Below are 17,757 nucleotides of genomic sequence, written 5' to 3'. Positions count from 1 at the left end.
GCTCTAGATTAGGTCTTGAATTTTTGAAGTGTTATAGTAGCTTTCATGGATCTGATGAATAGGGTGTTGAAGTTGTATTTGGACTTATTCATTATCGTCTTTATTAATGATATAATCATTTATTGTAGAAGTGAGGAACAACATGTGAGTCATTTGAGAGTTGTTTAGCAAACTCTCAAAGATCTCCAATTATTCGTTAAGTTTAGAAAATGTGAGTTATGGTTGAAATTTGTTGCTTTCGTTGGTCACATTATAGCTAGCAAGGAGATCCAAGTGGATTTGCAAAAGATAGAAGCGGTGAAACAATGGTATAGACCTACCTCTACTAAAGATATCAAAAAAAAATTGGGTCTAGTGGGTTATTAAAGAAGGTTCGTGGAAGGATTTTTATCTATTCCCTCTCCATTAACTAAGTTGACTTAAAAGAACCTCAAGTTTTAGTGGTCAGATGATTGTGGGAAAAACTTTGAAGAATTAAAAAGTAAGTTGACTATAGCTCCTGTTTTGACTCTATCAAAGGGTTCATACAGTTATATGATTTATTGTTATGCATCCAAAGTTGAACTAGGTTGTGTGTTGATGCAGCGAGGTAAGGTTATAACTTATGCTTCAAGATAACTTAAGGTGCATGAGAAGAACTATCTGACTCATGACCTCGAGCTTTATGAGGTAGTGTTTGCACTTAAGATTTGGATGCATTACTTGTGTGGTTTTCATGCAGACGTGTTCACGGACCATAAGATCCTTCAATATGCCTGTAACCTGAAAGAGTTGAATCTTCGTCAGAGAAGATGGCTTGAGTTCCTCGAGGATTATGAAATAAGTGTGCATTACCAACCTGGTAAGGCAAATGTAGTATAAGATGCCCTTAGTAGATTATCTATGGGTAGTGTGGCACATGTTTAGGAAGAAAGAAAATAATTAGTGAAGGGTGTTCATAAGCTTGCTCGCTTGGGAGTTCGCCTTATTAGCATATTAGACAGTGGTGTAACAGTTCAAAATGGGGCACAATCTTCTTTGGTTGTAGTGGTTAAGGAAAAGCAAGATAATGATCCAACATTGCTTGAACTTAAGCGTGCAGTCCACAATTAGAAAGTGGAGGTTTTCTCCCAAGAAGGAGATGGTGTACTTCGCTATCAAGGTAGATTGTGTGTTCCTGATGTGGGTGAGTTGAGAAACCATATTCATGCAGAATCCCATAACTCTAGATATTTTATTCATTCAAAGTCACTAAGATGTATCAGGATCTGCCGTAAGTCTTTTGGTGGAATGGCATGAAGAGGGATATAGCAGACTTTGTGAGTAATGGCTCTAATTACCAGCAAGGGATGGTAGAACAGCAGAAACAAGGGGTTATGACTCAAGATATTAACATTCCTATTTGGAAGTGGGAAGTGATCAATATGGATTTCATTACAGGGTTACCTCGTAATCGCAGACAATATGACTCCATTTGGGTGATAATGGAAAGAATGATTAAGTCTTCTCGCTTTTTGGCAATCAAGACTACAGATTCAGCAGAGGACTTTGCCAAGATTTACATTAATGAGATATTCAGGTTACATGGGGGTTACTTTGTCTACCATCTCAGATAAAGGTCCTCAGTCTACCTCTCATTTCTGGAAGTCATTGCAGAAAGGCCTTGGTACTCAGTTAATCTTAGCAAAACATTTCATCTGCAGATGGTGGGCAGGCAGAGTGTACCATTAAAAGCCTAGAGAATATGTTGAGAGATTGTGTAATCGATTTCAAGGGTAGTTAGGATGATCACCTTCCTCTTATTGAGTTCTCCTATAATAATATCTACCATTCAAACATTTAGATGGCCTCTTATGAGGCATTGTATGGGCGTAGGTGCAGATCTCATATTGGTTGGTTTGACGTAGGTTAAGAATCCTTGATAGGACTAAATTCAATCAATTATACTATGGAGAAAGTGCAACTCATCATAGATAGACTTAAGACAGCCCAGAGTCTCTAAAAGTCTTATGCAGATGTAAGGAGAAGGAAATAGAGATCGAAGTTTATGATTGGATTTTCTTGAAAGTGTCACCTATGAAGGGGTGATGAGATTTGGTAAGAAAGGGCAGCTCAGAACTAGATATGTAGGGCATTACAAGATCTTGAAAAGGGTTGGAAAAGTGACATATGAGTTAGAGTTGCCAGCAAAATTAGCAGCAGTGCATCCGGTCTTTCATATCTCGTTTTAGAAGAAGTCTGTGGGTGATCCGCATTTGTTGCCATTACAGAGTGTGACTATGAAAGACAGTATTTCTTATGAGGATGTACCAGCTGAGATTCTTGATAGTCAGGTACAAGGTTGAGAAATAAATAAGTCACTTCAGTCAAGGTTTTGTGGAGGAGTCAGTCTGCAAATGGATCTACTTGGGAAGCAGAAACAGCCATAAAAGCCATGTATCCTCATCTCTTCCCTTCTGACTCCACTCCAGCTTGAGGTAATAGTTCCTCTTTAGTTTTTCAATCATTCATGTGTAAAATCAGTCTCAGTATCATGTTTCTTCGATTTGTACTTGCATTTTCAGCGTATTTTCATTAACTTGGAACTTAGTTCAGTCAGAAATTTAGTTCCCAGTGTTAGTGGTAGGGTTGTAGCTTTCTCCCTCCATACTCAACTAGTTTAGACTTCATTCGAGGATGAATGTACCCAAGGGGGAGATAATGTAATCCCTTGTATCAAAAAGCAGACCAGATTTCAAATTTTGAGAAGTTGCAGGTGCAATATATTCTCGTCATCCACAGACCATGGTCTGACCCACAGATCGTGCTGTAGGTCTTTGGTTCACCACTGCAACCCCTCCATAACCTCAGCTCAGAAAAATTGGCTAAATCTCAACCTGCGATTTGAAGATCGGTCCATGGTATGTATCCATAGATTGAGGCCATGAACCACGATCGACCAGTACGGTCCGTGGATGGACCTACGGACCGTTGGTGAAGGTCATCAGTCAATTAGGGGGAAATTCTAATTTGGTCAACTTCAAATTGTCATAACTCTTAGAACAAAAGGAATTAAGTGTCCCATTATCTATTATATGATAGATAGTTGAATCTTCTTTCCAACGCCACCGAATTTGTTAAAATCTGATCTCGAGAAAAAGTTATGTTCATAAAGTGAAGCCTTCGTAGGTACTGTCCGTCAGCACACCCAAAAATATTTTAGGAAACACTTAACAAGTTTTGTCAAGATTTAGTGTGGCCTTAGGCCTAAAATGGTGTAACCGGTCTTTTGGTCTTTTCCTATTTCTTTGGATTCCTAAACTACGTCGTTTAGAACATATATTATGAGGTTTTAGTTTGTTTAAGCCGGAAGGATCATGAGGTTCTCCCAACATACATGTCAGGGGGTGCAACTGTTTAGTAACATAACTAGAACTTATCTATGTGAAATCATTGATCATAACATAGAAAATTAGAAGCAAGAAAAGAGAAAAAGGTCGACAAACCCTACTTCAAGAACGCAACAAGTTTTTTTCAGTTCTAGCCCAGAAGTCAAAGGATTTCTTCATGAAATTCTTCACCATGTATGTGGGATTTCTCTAGTGGGTTTCATTTGCCCATTAGGTCCCTAGTTTTAAGTCTAGACCTAGGGTTTCTTGAACGTTAGAATTGTTGAGTTTTAGATATTAGACTGATCCAAATCAGATTATTATGTTATTACTCAGTAAATTGCATGAATTTCAGAACCCTAACAATGTATTTCTTTAGTTGTTGAATTACACATGCTAGTTCAGATATGTCCGTTATTCAATTATACATGCCTTACTTATTAATGCATCATTACTAGATTAATTGTTGCATTCTCAGTTTGCATGTTCAGTTTTGAGTTATCCAGTATTACAGAAGTCAGTCATAAATGTGTTAACCACTTAATTCATTAGGAGTGGCATAATATCGAGTTGTACAAGGGTTCAGCGTACCCGAATAGTCCCAGAACTAGTCGCCAAGTAGGTTGTAGTCCCCTCTATGGGCATCAGTTTAGTGATCACTCTAGCATGTCTCTATGTATTTGGTCGGGTATATTAGGTCTTCTTGATAGAGCATATATATCGGACTCCACATTAGCTCATCTGATTTTATTGTCGGTTATTAATATCCCTCACAGTTCAGTGAGTTTTTATTGCATTGACCTCATTTACAGTTCGACAATATTCAGTTAGCATGTTATAAATGTGGTCCTTGCATCCAGCTAGCTTAGTATTTAGTATCTATATCACGTTCAGAATATTATATTTGCTTTTGTGCTTGTTCAGTTATGTATTATTTAAGCTTGATTCTATCCCTCATACTCAGTATCTTTCAAGTACAAACTCATATTATGCGCTACATCTTCTCGTGATGTAGGTCCAGATTCTCAGGATCCAAATCATGTTTATATCAGTTCCCTATCTTCAGTTCAGCAACACCAATGGTGAGTCCTCATTCTTCGAGGACTATTGACATGTTTATCTTTATTGCTTTTAGCTTTAGTTTCAATTTTCTTGGACTTAGATGGTCATATCCTAGAGGCTTATTTCAGACACAGTTTAAGCTTTAGTGTATTGATTTGATATCACCCTTGTATTAAACTCATTGGTTTTCCTATATTTCAGTTATAGTATATGGGTATTCCCCATCTTTTCAAACTTACTTCATGATTTAGCTTCTACGTCAGTTATTATTATCATAGTATACTCAGGTTATGCCAGGAAGGTTAGCTAAATTCGTCAATTTAAACAACTCATATGCAATTTCTCATTTTTAGATTGTTGTAAGCCAAATCAATATGTTCAAAACTTTGAAAATTCTGAAAACTTTCAAGGATTTCACCGATTAAATTTGTATCTCTCATTCAAATATATATTAGGTCTTTCAATTTCTTAAATTCGGCCAATGTTCTTACCGGAAAAATTTCATAAAAATGCATATCTGAATGTCCAAGATTCAATAAGTTACCAATTTTCGCCGGAAAAATAAGTCCATATGCATGTATAAGTTTTACAACTTGACTAATATTTTTGATTGTAGACGAAATATCTCTGATGAAATTGTTTTCACCCAGATTAAGAAATTTAAATTTGTAAAGCTGGTGCATATCTAATGGCATGAAACTCAAAAAATAGTTTTGAGGAGGGTCCAAATGCTTCAAATTGAAAAATCGTATGTTAAAGTTGACATTTATCGAAAAATATAATTCAAACGATGATTAAGAAATGTAAAAATCTTAAGGTCACAAATGAAACTTACAAATTCACTTGAATGAGACACAACAATTCGAATGTGAAAGAAAAGAAGAAATTTTAAAAAGAAAATAAAAATAAAAATGTAAAGGGGAAGTAAAAGGACCCATAAAGTATAAGCATGTAGTTGAGAATTCACTAATAGATTGAAGGGGTATTTGACTATTTTCTCATTTTCAAATATAAAACATGCCTAAATGTTCCACACTTTACTATTTAATATTTATAGTTATTTTCATTTGAATTTTCTTTTTTCTTAATAACTCAAAGTGTTTTAATTTGTAAATGGTAAATTAACAAACTTAAATTGTAATAGTACACACTCGGAGGAAGGTCAGAGATCTTCACAATAGGGGCACAAAAAAAACTAATTTAAGAAACTTACAGGCTGGTGAAAAATACTAGCCGCCACCAAAACATAATCTTACCTACTGGTCGATGAATATGGCCGCAGGAGCCGCTCAAGCATATTTGTGGCCTAAAGCAAAAATTAAATGGGGTCTTAAACTTGAATTGTTATAACTTTTATATAATTGGTTATTTTTAGTTTTCAATTGATAATATAAATATTTTTATTTTAAATTATTTTTCATGAGATATAATACTCCAAATATGTCAAATTTCTTCTAATAATTTCTTCATTTTTCATGAAAACTTTATTTTTTCTACAAATATTATTCAATATTTGTTAAAAAATAATAACTTATAAGCTATTATTTTAAAAAATAAGGCCCCTTAAATTTGAAAGTTAAGGCACATGTCTTTTTTTTAACACTGTCGAGTCATCCCTGTATGGCCGCATGGCTACTGGTCGATGAATATGGCCACCATGGCCACTGGTCAGCCTCCGTCGGAGAGAGGAATACCACTAGCACAACCAAGTCCAATTTACGTCGCGTCCATAAGTCAACCAAAAGGTCAGCAGAAAACATTAAAACCGCCAAGTAATATGGAATCAGGAAGAAGCGAACCAAATGATCATTAATTAAAATTTGGAGTATGCAGTGATTGGAAAATTCTCATATGGGTGGCCAGAGATCCGTGATTCGAAGAATCTTATTCCTAAACAGTGTGAACTATAAAGGAGAATGTAATATCGGGTTGTTGAGTAATAGACACATTATTTGTTGGAAGATTATGTCCATCTTTTATCTAAACACGCTTTTATGTTACTCGAAAGAATTGGTCATATCCAATGAGAAATTGGAGAATATCTTGGGAAATAGGTGAGAGAGTTGAAGATAGTCAAGAGATAATGTAGCATATTAATGTCCAAATTAGGCATACACTCAGAGAAGCAAACCAACTAGCAGATTACATTGCTAATGTAGCTATTAGGACAGCAGAAAAACAACAATTGCAAGAATACAATCAGTTGCCAAGTTGGGGAAGGAGAACAGTGAATATTGACTAGCAACAGATTCCTTGGATAAGAATAGTGAAAATCAACAACAAAAACAACGATTAACATGCTAAGGTACCACGGATATAGTTACATTATCGATTTCCCTTCTTCTGCTTCAACTACAGAACGCTGGGGGAAATTAAAACTTCAATGGACAAAAATGATAGGTGAGATAGCACATACTTACGTAGATCTTCAAAGCTGATTAAATATAGGGTTCCTAAGTTCTACCAAGCTCCTCAGAAGCCAAATCTAAAACGGGCAATACACCTACATGAGGAAACGAATCAACAGAAAAATGAAAAGAAGGTAATAATAAAAAATGGTAAAAGAAAAACCTTCGTCATCAACAAAGTAGAAGACCAACTATGGATAATTAATTGCCCATTGGAGAAGGAAGCAAAGTTAAAGTGTTGGTGGGCACAAGGCGGAACATTTTCAGTAAGGAGAGAGAGCCAAAGATTCAATTTGGAAATCATAATTCTTAGGTCTTTGTTGTTTTTGCTTATATCTTGGTTGTTCACTTTTGGGTCAATCACGTGTCTTGTGTTTTATTTGAACCTTTCGAACCCAATGGCTTGAATTAATATAGGAACTTGAGTCTAAATCAGTTTTAAAAAAATACTAGTGTTTACAAAAAAAAATCATGTTTCTTTTTTTTTTTTCACCCTAATTTATAGAAAATTTACAACTACAAGGTCAATTTAATCTCCTACAGTTGTTAAATTGATTTTTCTTAACCTTTTAAATTAAGATAAATTTTTTAGTTTTACTCTCGTTACTTATATTTTTTAATGGCGTAAGTTTAGAATTTATATAATTATATTTATTTATTATTTTGAATATTAACATATGTAAAAACACAAGACAATGATGAATCCCTTTAATTTAGATAACTGATCAAGAGAAGTTTATATGTCCAATTAGAGAAAAAAAACGTCACTATATGAGAAATTGCATTGAACATATGACAAATTAATTTTGTTTACTTGGTAATATGTGATTTCAATTAATATTATGTATCTTTTTAAATATTTAAACTAAGCACAATTCTACTTCGATTTACCAATATTATTTTCCTATAGTCATTATGGAATATGGACCACTGATAAGAGTAATTATTTTATATATATTTAATATGCAACATATATATAGTATTGTGTTTTATTTAATTTTATTTCAAAATATACTTTTAATGGTTAACTTTAGTTAATTTTCTAAAGTACTTTCAAAATAGATTGTGGTATCTAACTTATTTTTGCAAATGTTCACGATGCATTCAAATCAACAGAGTTTTCAGAAAAAGACACTTACAATATATAATATATGTTAATTGTGTATTTTTTATGAGCAAAGAGACTACAACTATAAAAAAATTTAGATTATTTTATGTTTTTTGTGACTTATCTTCTTTCAAGTAACATTCTTCATAATAAATTAATATTTAGTTTTTTCTGCATGCAGATACGTAGTTATGCAAAAAAATATTTTAAAAATTTACTTTAAGTAGGTAAAAAATAAAAATAAAATTTGAAAAATAAAATTTTAAGAATTATTCAAATTTTTCACATTTAATCAGATGTAAACTTCTCATATATGTGATAAATAAAATTTTATAAACTTCAAATTTTTAATTAAATATAAACTATTAATATATATGTGTATATATATGAATGGTCCGTGCTTCGCACAGGCACGGACCCAACATAGTAGGTCTATTCTCCGTAAATAATAAAGTATTGCTGAAAATTATTCAGCTATATAAAGCACAAACCACAAATTTCCAGGAATAATTTATTCAAGTTGTGTGGACGTATTAGTGAAATGGATGCTTAAGTATAGAGACAAGTCTATTCACTCACGAATCTGCAACTATACCCCACCACAAAAGACATAAATTTTAAACTCAACTCTAACAAGTATCACCAAAAAATGAAATAATCAAAAATTAAGAAAGAAGCGAACTCTACCCAAATCATCGATAAAATAGAATACATAAAATGTTAGACACAACTCAAACAACTTGCATCCGAACAAAATAATCAAAAAGTAAAAAAGAAACGAAGAATGCTCAAATTTACTAGAAACATTGTGCATTTGCAACCTATCATTCTTATTCTAGTGGTGTCACAATCTTTAGACTATCCAGTGTGCCATGGAGAATATCAACGACCTAATAATTCTTGATTGCAGAGTCGATCATTCAGACCTCTAACTCTTGCAACTCCTTGTACATTATCTACTTTTTACCCAGACATTACTATTTGTTGTTTCTGCAAATTATTGAAAAAAATACACACCATAAATAGTCATAACAAGTTCCTGTTAAGTCTATCAATTTTACAATTTACGAAACTGCATATTTATATCAAGATGGTAAAAAAAAAGTTAAATAGTTATTGACTTATTAAGCATGCTCTTATCTAAAGTACAAGCAATTTATAAAGGTGCATATTTGCATCTCTTAGCAAAATTGGGATAAAAGTGAACCAGAATCTAGATCCTATTTTAGGTAAAATTCTTTTTACTTTTGTAATTAAGTAAAATGATATGTGGATTTAAGAAATTTATCTATTAGACTTTGTTTATCTTAACAAAAGGAAAGGGAAAATAAAACTAAATGTGTTGTCTCAAGCCGCACATTGTTTTCCTCTTTGACTACCATTAACAGAAATATTTTAAGATACTATGAATAGATTTATTTTTTTCTTGTCCTCCTAAATATCTTGTATTTTATTTAGTATGCGATTTGTTTTACTAAGCCCTGCAAATATGCTATCTAATTAGTACACTTAGAGCCTGTTTGGCTCAGCTTAAAAGCTGGTCAAACTGACTTAAAAGCTGGTTTTTGACTTATTTAGCTGTTTGGCAATCCTCAAAATAACTTATTTTAAGTTTAAAAAAACTTATTTTAAGCCAAAAGTTAAAAGCTGGGACAGGGGTGCTTTTTTTTTTCCAGCTTACAGCTTATAAGCTGTTTTAAGTTGACCACATTTTTACCTTTTTACCCTTAATATTTTTATACAATCTCCAAATTACCCACATAACCCTACATCTCTTTCTTCCATTTTTCCCTTTTCACGTGTGGATGATAGACAGTTACTATTACTAATGAATGAAAATAAAATAAATCTTAAATCTTTCAAGTGATATATTCAAATTATATATTATTAAAATGTAAAATAAGTTGCACATATAACTTAAATAAAAATTTATATTCCTCTTATAAATAATTTGTGATAATAAAGAAATATGTGAATGATAGACAATTATTATTACCTATGGATGAAACTAAAATAAATCTTAAATCGTTCTTTGATCTATTCAAATTATATATCTTTAAAATCTATAATAAGTTTATATTCCTCTTATAAATAATTTGTGATGAGAAAGAAATATGTGAATGATAGCAAAATTTAATTATTTATGGCTGTAAAATATAAATTAATTAACTTTTATTATGTTAACAGCTTTTAAGGGTATGTCAGACATTTTGATTTAAAAAGTTGTTTATCAGCACTTATTTGCCAAACACATCAGCAACTTTTTTTTTTAACTTCAACACTTTTATCCAAACGCATAACTGCTTATTTTAAAAATAAGTTTCAGCACTTTCAAAAGTACTTTTTTAAAGTTGCTTTTATTAAGCCCATCCAAACGGGCCCTTAGATATTGATATTGTAACTTCTAAATCTAAAAAAATAAAAATGAACCTTAGTTAAACTAAAGTACAAATGATGATATAGAGGGACGAAGTATGTGATTTGTCAGATCCACTTCAGTATTATCCTTACCTATAGCATTGGTAGTTTAGTATAAAATAGGTTATGTATGTTTTCACCTCTTACATGTCATAGTTATACTTTTATCCTTTCATTTAAATTTACTGTTCTTTACTTAAAAGATTTTCAATTCAATAAATGAAAAGAAAGAACAAACATTTTTTAAAACAAAGCCTATTAAAATGCTTGTCAGTGCCATATCATAAGGCTGCAATTAAGATAATTGCATAATATCAAAAGAAATTTAGATCACTCATAAAAGTAAAATTTAGAAGTGAAGTATTTTAAAATTTTGTATCCAATGCTAAAAACTGTAACTTTTATTCAAGAACAACTATTAAATACTAATACAACACCATCCAAAATAGAACACAATGGCTCTTTTTCAAATAAAAAAGACCCTATAATTTTAGAAGCCTGAAAAAGTATGTGAAATTGTACCTGAAGGCTTAAACACAGAGAATCTAAAATCAATACTTTTCCATGGCTTGACCTGCATGTTGTTCTGTTGATTGTTTTTGTTGATCACTTACCTCACTCAAGTGTATAATTGTTAACATGCAAGGATCCAAAAGTACTAATTAGAAAGTGTACCAAAACGTCTTTGAATTATAAAGGAGTAAAATTCATAAGAACTTGAAACTCAGCGGAGTACATAAAGACACGGCGAGCTATCAAGGAATTGGTGACTCCTCATCTTCCATGACATGACAATAGATAGAATAAACTAAAAAAATGCTGCACATAACAGGATATCTACAAATAAAAAGAGAATACATATAAAATCTCTCCATCATATTTCATATATTACACAAAAAATATAACTATCAGAAATGTAAAACTAACTTAATTGAAGTAGCACCAGATACATTTTTAATACCTTGTCATTTCCTTACATAGTTGGTCTGCAAGGAAGTAAAAGAGTTCCATTAACATCTAAAAAATATCTTTAGTTTAACAATTTGTTATTGGTAATAATTTTTTTTTTATAAACCTTCGGGATATGATCGATAATATTATCAAAATAGAGCATCATAAGCTGCTAAATTATATATAAATCATAAATGGACTTCAAAAATCTACTCAGATATAAAGTTATAACTATATGCGGCAACACATAAATTAAGCAAGGTTTGAAAAAATAATTAAATTAGACATTTGATCAAAAAGAGAGAACTAACTGAAAGAGGATAAGAAATGCATCAAACAGTACCTAATAGGTGTCGTAGTGCTACAAAACAGAAATATGTAACTCCTTCAATTGTCTTGCCACCCCAGATACTATTTTTCTTCCATCACCTGGAAAAAAAAAACATATATTACTTCATACAGAATTATCGCTTGAAAAATAAATAAAAATGCATAACATTGAAAAGAATTTTGCAACCATTCATAACTTTACTAATGTCATCCAACTGTTTTGACAAACCAAAAATAAATAAACAGAAGCGGTGAAATTTCTGAAGCAATAAATATTACTTCCCTGTTTTGACACACCAAAAAATAACATTTACCTTCTCAAACACTTAAAAGATCGTCTTTTCTTTCCAAGAGTCTTGTGGAGTTGGTTGTGGAGATCAACAAATTGACCCATTTGACCATTATCACTTGTAGATGCACTGAACTAACATAAAGCTGTTGCACCAGAAATGAATAATAATGTCGAATTGATGTAATATATCAAATTTTAATTGAAAAATTGATGATGATGCAATTTGATCAATATCACTTTCATTTCTTTATTGTTTTATTGCTTTGTAGACAGACCATATGTTACTTGTTATTTTCACACATTTCTCCACATTCAAAAAGAAAAAGTTATGAAAATGTATTTTTTAAGATCGAAGATTCCTTCATCATGGGTTCATATATATCCATTGAAACCATTTAAATTAAAAATAAACCAAATTGGGAATAAAACACTACAACAAATTAAGGATTTAGCGGCATTTATTTAGCGACAATAATATAATTGTCCGTAAATGAAGTTTTAAAGTCAATAATTAATGGCAATTGACCTTTTGCCGTAGAAGTTGACCCTTTACCGACAATTCGTCTCAGCTTTAATGACAATTACTTAAAAAGTTAAATATACAACCAAGACTCCTTTCAACTACATAAATTCCCAAACATTCTCTACTCAAATTCAATTTCAATCCCCAAATTCTAAATGTCTCGTCCCTTTTTTTCCATTCCATCTGAAGCGATAGCTAGATTCATCACATTTCTCTCAAGCATCAGCATGCCTCCTTCCATGGCTACGTACGTCGGATTTAATCTGAAGCATCAACAATTTCTCATTCTTTCAGTTTGCTCTCTCTTCTACTTCCAACTGGTAATCTCTCTCTTTAATTTTCTTCTGAATTTCAGTAACCTATTGATGAATCTCGATTTGAATGTTTTTCTTATTTGATCTCTCTTTCTCGTTGGTAATGTATATATGCATGTGCTATCAGCCTATTAGCTAATGAATATGCATTTATCTTCAATTTTCTTATAATTTGGTTTAAATTTGTTCATAAGATAAGAAAAGTTACTAGATCCACAAAGTGTTTGACAAAATATCTGTAAAAAACTTGATCTACTGTTTCTGATCAGGTATGTCGTTTAATTTTTTTTTGTTGCAATGTTGGTATTATCTGTCAACATTACTTTGACAACCTTTGGATTTCACATTTCAAAAACTAGAGTTGATTTGATTAGTGTAAAACTGTATATAATAGTTATTTTTGCTTTCTTCTATATTTAGCTCAAGAAGAGGATTTAAAGTTGTTGTTGGGAAAACGCGGAAAAGCACAAAAATATATATGGTAAAAGTAATGGAAATAAAATGGGAAAATAACGACACCAAAAATTTTACGTGGAAACCCTTCTGAATAAGGGAAAAAATCACGGGCCGAGGAGCAACTGATATTACTATAGTAAGGAATTTTACACTGTGTAGTCACGAATACAATACTCAAAGTGACTACTACACACTCAAAAGGAACAACACTCTTTTGGTTTCCGTCTTACTAAAATATCGCTCACACTCTATTTTTTTTCACAGACTATTTTCTTGTATAGTCTATGGAATAGCTCACTTTGCTCTCAAAATGGTTTTTCTCTCTAACTTGGTGTATTCTACAAATGAGCAAGAATGCTCTATTTATAGAAGGATAAAACCATGCCTATGTCACTAATGACATATGTAAATATAGCAAAGTCAAGAATGGTTGCAAATCTTACCAATTTGCCAACCACCAAATCTTTTATTTTCAACTCCAATTACTATTCCTTTTTAACAATTGCTTGTACCAATTGAATAGCTAAAGTTGACTAAAAAATGGGATGGATTCAGCAGTTCTCTATTTCATGATCAATAGTCAATGTGAGGTAAGAATCAAGTGAATATTTGTACTTACAGATTTCGATACCATGTGAATTGAAAACTTTCATAGCGCTAGTCTTTTTGTTGTTCTTTGCTTGATGAACTTTCCACTTTTGTTTCTTTTCAGTGTTAACACTATTTTTAGTTGTGCAAATCCTTGTAGATATTGATAAATGAACCTACGGTAGTTTTTCTAAATTTGTACATAATACAATTTTCTGTACAATTGTATTATGTAATACCTATGTACAATTTTCTGTACAACCTATGGTAGCTTTTCTAAATGTCACTACAGGATAATGTAGCTGCAATGGCTCACCAATATGTACGAAGTATAGTAGGCTCTGTTCAGAGTTGCAATGACCATAGCACCTTCTTGACTCAGCTCTCAGTTAGCACCAAAATCCTTTCCTGGGTCACCTGAAGTTGTCACTTTAGAATGGTGGATTTCCCGAAGCTATAGGTATGGGTTTTAAACATCATTGCTGTGACATTTTGCATCGTTACATGTAAAACTTCATATCACTAATCAACATGTCATTGCAATGAAGTAGGAAAAAGAATTACTTTTGACCTTGTTATACTTGGTTCTTTGAACTTCAGAGACTAATTGATATCTGATTATTTGCGTGGAACTTGCAGTGACATTGAACGTTTTACCTGGTCTATTTCCCGATTATATTCAGGGTGCATACAGGAGGAGACCTGTTCCAAGTTAATTCTCAAGCTGATGATGTTATTCTGAAACATTGTGGCACCATAGTGATGCAATAATGTGTTGCTCTGTAAAAATGAATGTCAGCATACTTCTTCTATGCTTGTTCTGAACCACGAATTAATCAATATTAAGTATTTATCCAAGATTCTTTCTAGAGATGAAACAATACATAATTAGTCAGTGAACTTTTGTAATGCAGGCATCTGCAGTTTTTAGGTTTGCAAACCAGGCTGGTCTTGACATGCTTGAAACCAGTTTGTTAGCTCTTCAAGATATAATGCTTGATAAGATTCTAGATGAAGCTAGTCGTAAGGTCCTCCTATCGGAGTTCTCCAAGATCATGCAGCAGGTTAGACTACTACCATCATATTTTAATTACATAAATCCTTCAACTTAGCAAACATGAAAAACAAACTAGTTCCAATAAATATCAGAACAAAATTTGATACTGCAGTATTTAGCATCAAGCAAGTTCGTTTTGAATTCATAAGTGCTAGACCATGTATCAGCTACATGTTATCAACTGATACAAGAAAATGTTCTAAAGGTAGTAAGTAAAGAATTTGACAAATTGTTTTGTTGTGTTGTTAGGGATTTGCCTATCTGCTAGCAGGAATATGTGTATCTATCGTGGGTAGGCCAATATCATATGATCAAGCTAGCAAGGAAGGTTCTGAACAACGAATACAATTTTCAGTTTAGTTGTGCAAATCGTGAAACTATGGTAGATTTTTTAAATTTGTACAGAATACAATTTTCAGTTTGAAGGGAGACTACATTTTGTTGATTTGCTGAATAAATTTGTGTTCAGGAACTGTATTCACATGCGAAAGCACAAGAAGAAGAAATTTTATATCTTCGAGAACAGATTGCTCTTGCCAGGTGTGCCATTTTCCTTTGGCCTTTTGCACATTTTTGCTTTTCATTTCAGCATTAACATGCTTATGGTTCAACCTTTAACTAAGAACATTTCATTGTCACCGTGTGATCAGGAATCTCAACTCTTGAATGAGAAATAAGGACTTGAGAAGAAATCTTTTGAACTACACATGATTTGTTTTCCTTGTGAGTGAATTTACTTGTTTAATATTTTGTTCTATACATTATTTTAGAGTTATTATTTTTGTACTCATAGGCACTAGATGAGAAGCAGAACGAAGCTATAATATCTGCTCAAATGAACTTACTCGGAGGAAAGATGATCTTGAAGAACACCGAAGATTAGTGAATGAGTTAAAGGTAAGCAATCAAAGGAGATAGGTATTGGCAGAGTCGCATTCAACCTAGGTTGACTGTGAATTCTTGTCCCTTTTTTGGGAATATAAGCTTCAGTTTAAAAAAAAAAATTTCTCTACTTGTGGTTCTAGATGTTACTGCACAATATTGGTTGCTTTTCTGCAGTTCTTAACAATAATTTTATTGTTAAGTCATCTACCGATCAAAACTGAGGGAGAAGATATATTTTTCATTTCCTTACATCAACCTTAGTATAGTCTCTCTTTTTTCAATTCTTCGACTCTAATTCATGTATAATCGAATATAAAATTAACTTATCTGGTGCATATGTTTATAGTTTGATGACCTTAACAGTGACAAACACCAAGTGAAGAGAGAAGGAGAAGCTCTTTGTACAGATAGTAGCGAGAAATCAGATGTTGAGACTGAATTGTGTTTATAGTACCACCGAAGTGAAGAGTAAGACGTCTCTAAAAGAATTGATTGGTATGGTATCCTCTTGCCTATATGCAGTTAAAGGGGTAGTTAATCATTTGTCAAAGTGTTCATGCTATTTTCTCATTACTTGTATAGGTAGTCTTGCATAAATTACTTGAACATGTAGTCGTGCGTAACAAGTCGTCAGGTAGTCCACAAAACAGGTGCTTGCACATTCCGCAGTAGCAGATTTTTCATTCATTGTGGTTGGAATTCTATGCTTGAAAGTATTTTGGAGAAATTCCTCTGATATGCAGACCATTTCTAGCGGACCAACCGATGAACGTAAGGTCGCTGATCCAAATATACAAGATTTGGTTTGAATGGGAGGTTATGGAAAGAATGGTCATAGAGAAAACAGTAAGAAAACTCATGTTTAGTGAAGAAGGCAAAGATGTGAAAAAAAGAGTAACAGACACGCAGCAAAGCATAGTTGCTGGTATGCAGATTGATGGTATTTGACATAAGAATATGAAAGAATTTTTGAAGAAAGAATTGTTGAATCTGCTATTGGGGCAATCTTCATTTTGCCTTGCGATCATGGCTCCCTCCGCCAACACCTGCTGTTGGGGCAATCTTGAGCTCAAACCTATATCAAGCAAGTGTTAGATGAATTTTGTTGCCTGCTACCTTCACAAGACAACAAGTCCTTAATCACAAAAGGAAGAATAAGATCCTCTCGATATTACATATGATCGTGATTCAAGTTGTCATACTTTCACTGACTCAATTTTTTTGTTTCTTCATTGTTGCACACATTCTTTTTATTTGTTAATTTTTTTGTTTCTTCATTGTTGCACACATTCTTTTTATTTGTTTTGATAACTTGAACACAATCTTGTAGGTAGTTCATATTTTTCCTACTAGAGGACAATAAAGTGGATGTATTAAGTTTTTGATTGTTCTTATAATTGAATGACTGTCGTTTGAGTTTGGTAATTCTTCGATTACTGGTTTTGTATTGATTTCTCTCGTTATACATATGAGTTAAAGGTGAATTCCTAGTCAATTATATAATCTTCATAGTAATTTCAACTAAAATATGTCTCATTTATCGGTAATTATATTTTACAAAATGTGGAAGCTTTACTGGAATAGTTATTGCCGCTAAAAGTAATTACTTTTAGCGGCAATACTATAGGTCTTTACCAGCATTCTAAATAAATGTCGCTAAAGGCTTTAACGACACCGGATGCAATGAAAATAGATTAAATGTCGCTAAAAGTTTTTGTGGAAATAAATATTGCCTCTAAAAGGAAAATTAAGTACCATTAAGGGTGTGTTTGGTATGAAGGAAAATGATTTTCACGGAAAATATTTTCCTGGAAAACAAGTAGATTTTGGACTTATTTTCTCATGTTTGGTTGGTGAGTAGAAAATATTTTCCGAAAATGATTTTTAGTGTTTGATTTATGAATGAAAAATGTTTTTGATAGACATTTTTTATTTAAACTAGAGTAGCAAATAATTTATGAAATTGAAAAAGAAATTAAAAACAATTTGTTTGGGGTGGTGGTGGGGGAGGGGGCAGG

General features: G+C 32.4%; 2 long non-coding RNA genes across 9 annotated transcripts in view; one reads left to right on the top strand and one right to left on the bottom strand.

Moving 5' to 3' along the window:
- Window positions 1–6,340: 6,340 nt before the first annotated feature.
- The window catches only part of LOC107006767, a 21,423-nt gene continuing 10,006 nt past the window's right edge, over window positions 6,341–17,757 (bottom strand). Inside the window, exons 8-11 of the long non-coding RNA XR_003575763.1 lie at window positions 11,939–12,059; window positions 11,638–11,723; window positions 10,866–11,329; window positions 6,341–6,912 (exon numbers count right to left, since the gene is read on the bottom strand). This is a non-coding gene — a long non-coding RNA (uncharacterized LOC107006767). The remainder of the gene's footprint in view (window positions 6,913–10,865; window positions 11,330–11,637; window positions 11,724–11,938; window positions 12,060–17,757) is intronic.
- LOC107005244 lies at window positions 12,476–17,164 on the top strand. Of its 8 annotated transcripts, none has more exons than XR_003575757.1 (8): window positions 12,476–12,759; window positions 14,090–14,257; window positions 14,437–14,861; window positions 15,104–15,236; window positions 15,324–15,394; window positions 15,505–15,577; window positions 15,648–16,234; window positions 16,322–17,164. It is a non-coding gene; the product is annotated as an uncharacterized LOC107005244 (long non-coding RNA). The 8 variants fall into 8 exon arrangements; XR_003575761.1 differs by having other exon boundaries at window positions 12,492–12,759; window positions 15,648–15,751; window positions 16,103–17,164; XR_003575762.1 differs by having other exon boundaries at window positions 12,493–12,759; window positions 14,481–14,591; window positions 14,712–14,861; window positions 15,648–17,164.

This window comes from Solanum pennellii, chromosome 12 (assembly GCF_001406875.1).
Source record: "Solanum pennellii chromosome 12, SPENNV200".
Lineage (NCBI taxonomy): Eukaryota > Viridiplantae > Streptophyta > Magnoliopsida > Solanales > Solanaceae > Solanum > Solanum pennellii.
This window is presented reverse-complemented; position numbering and strand designations above follow the sequence as displayed.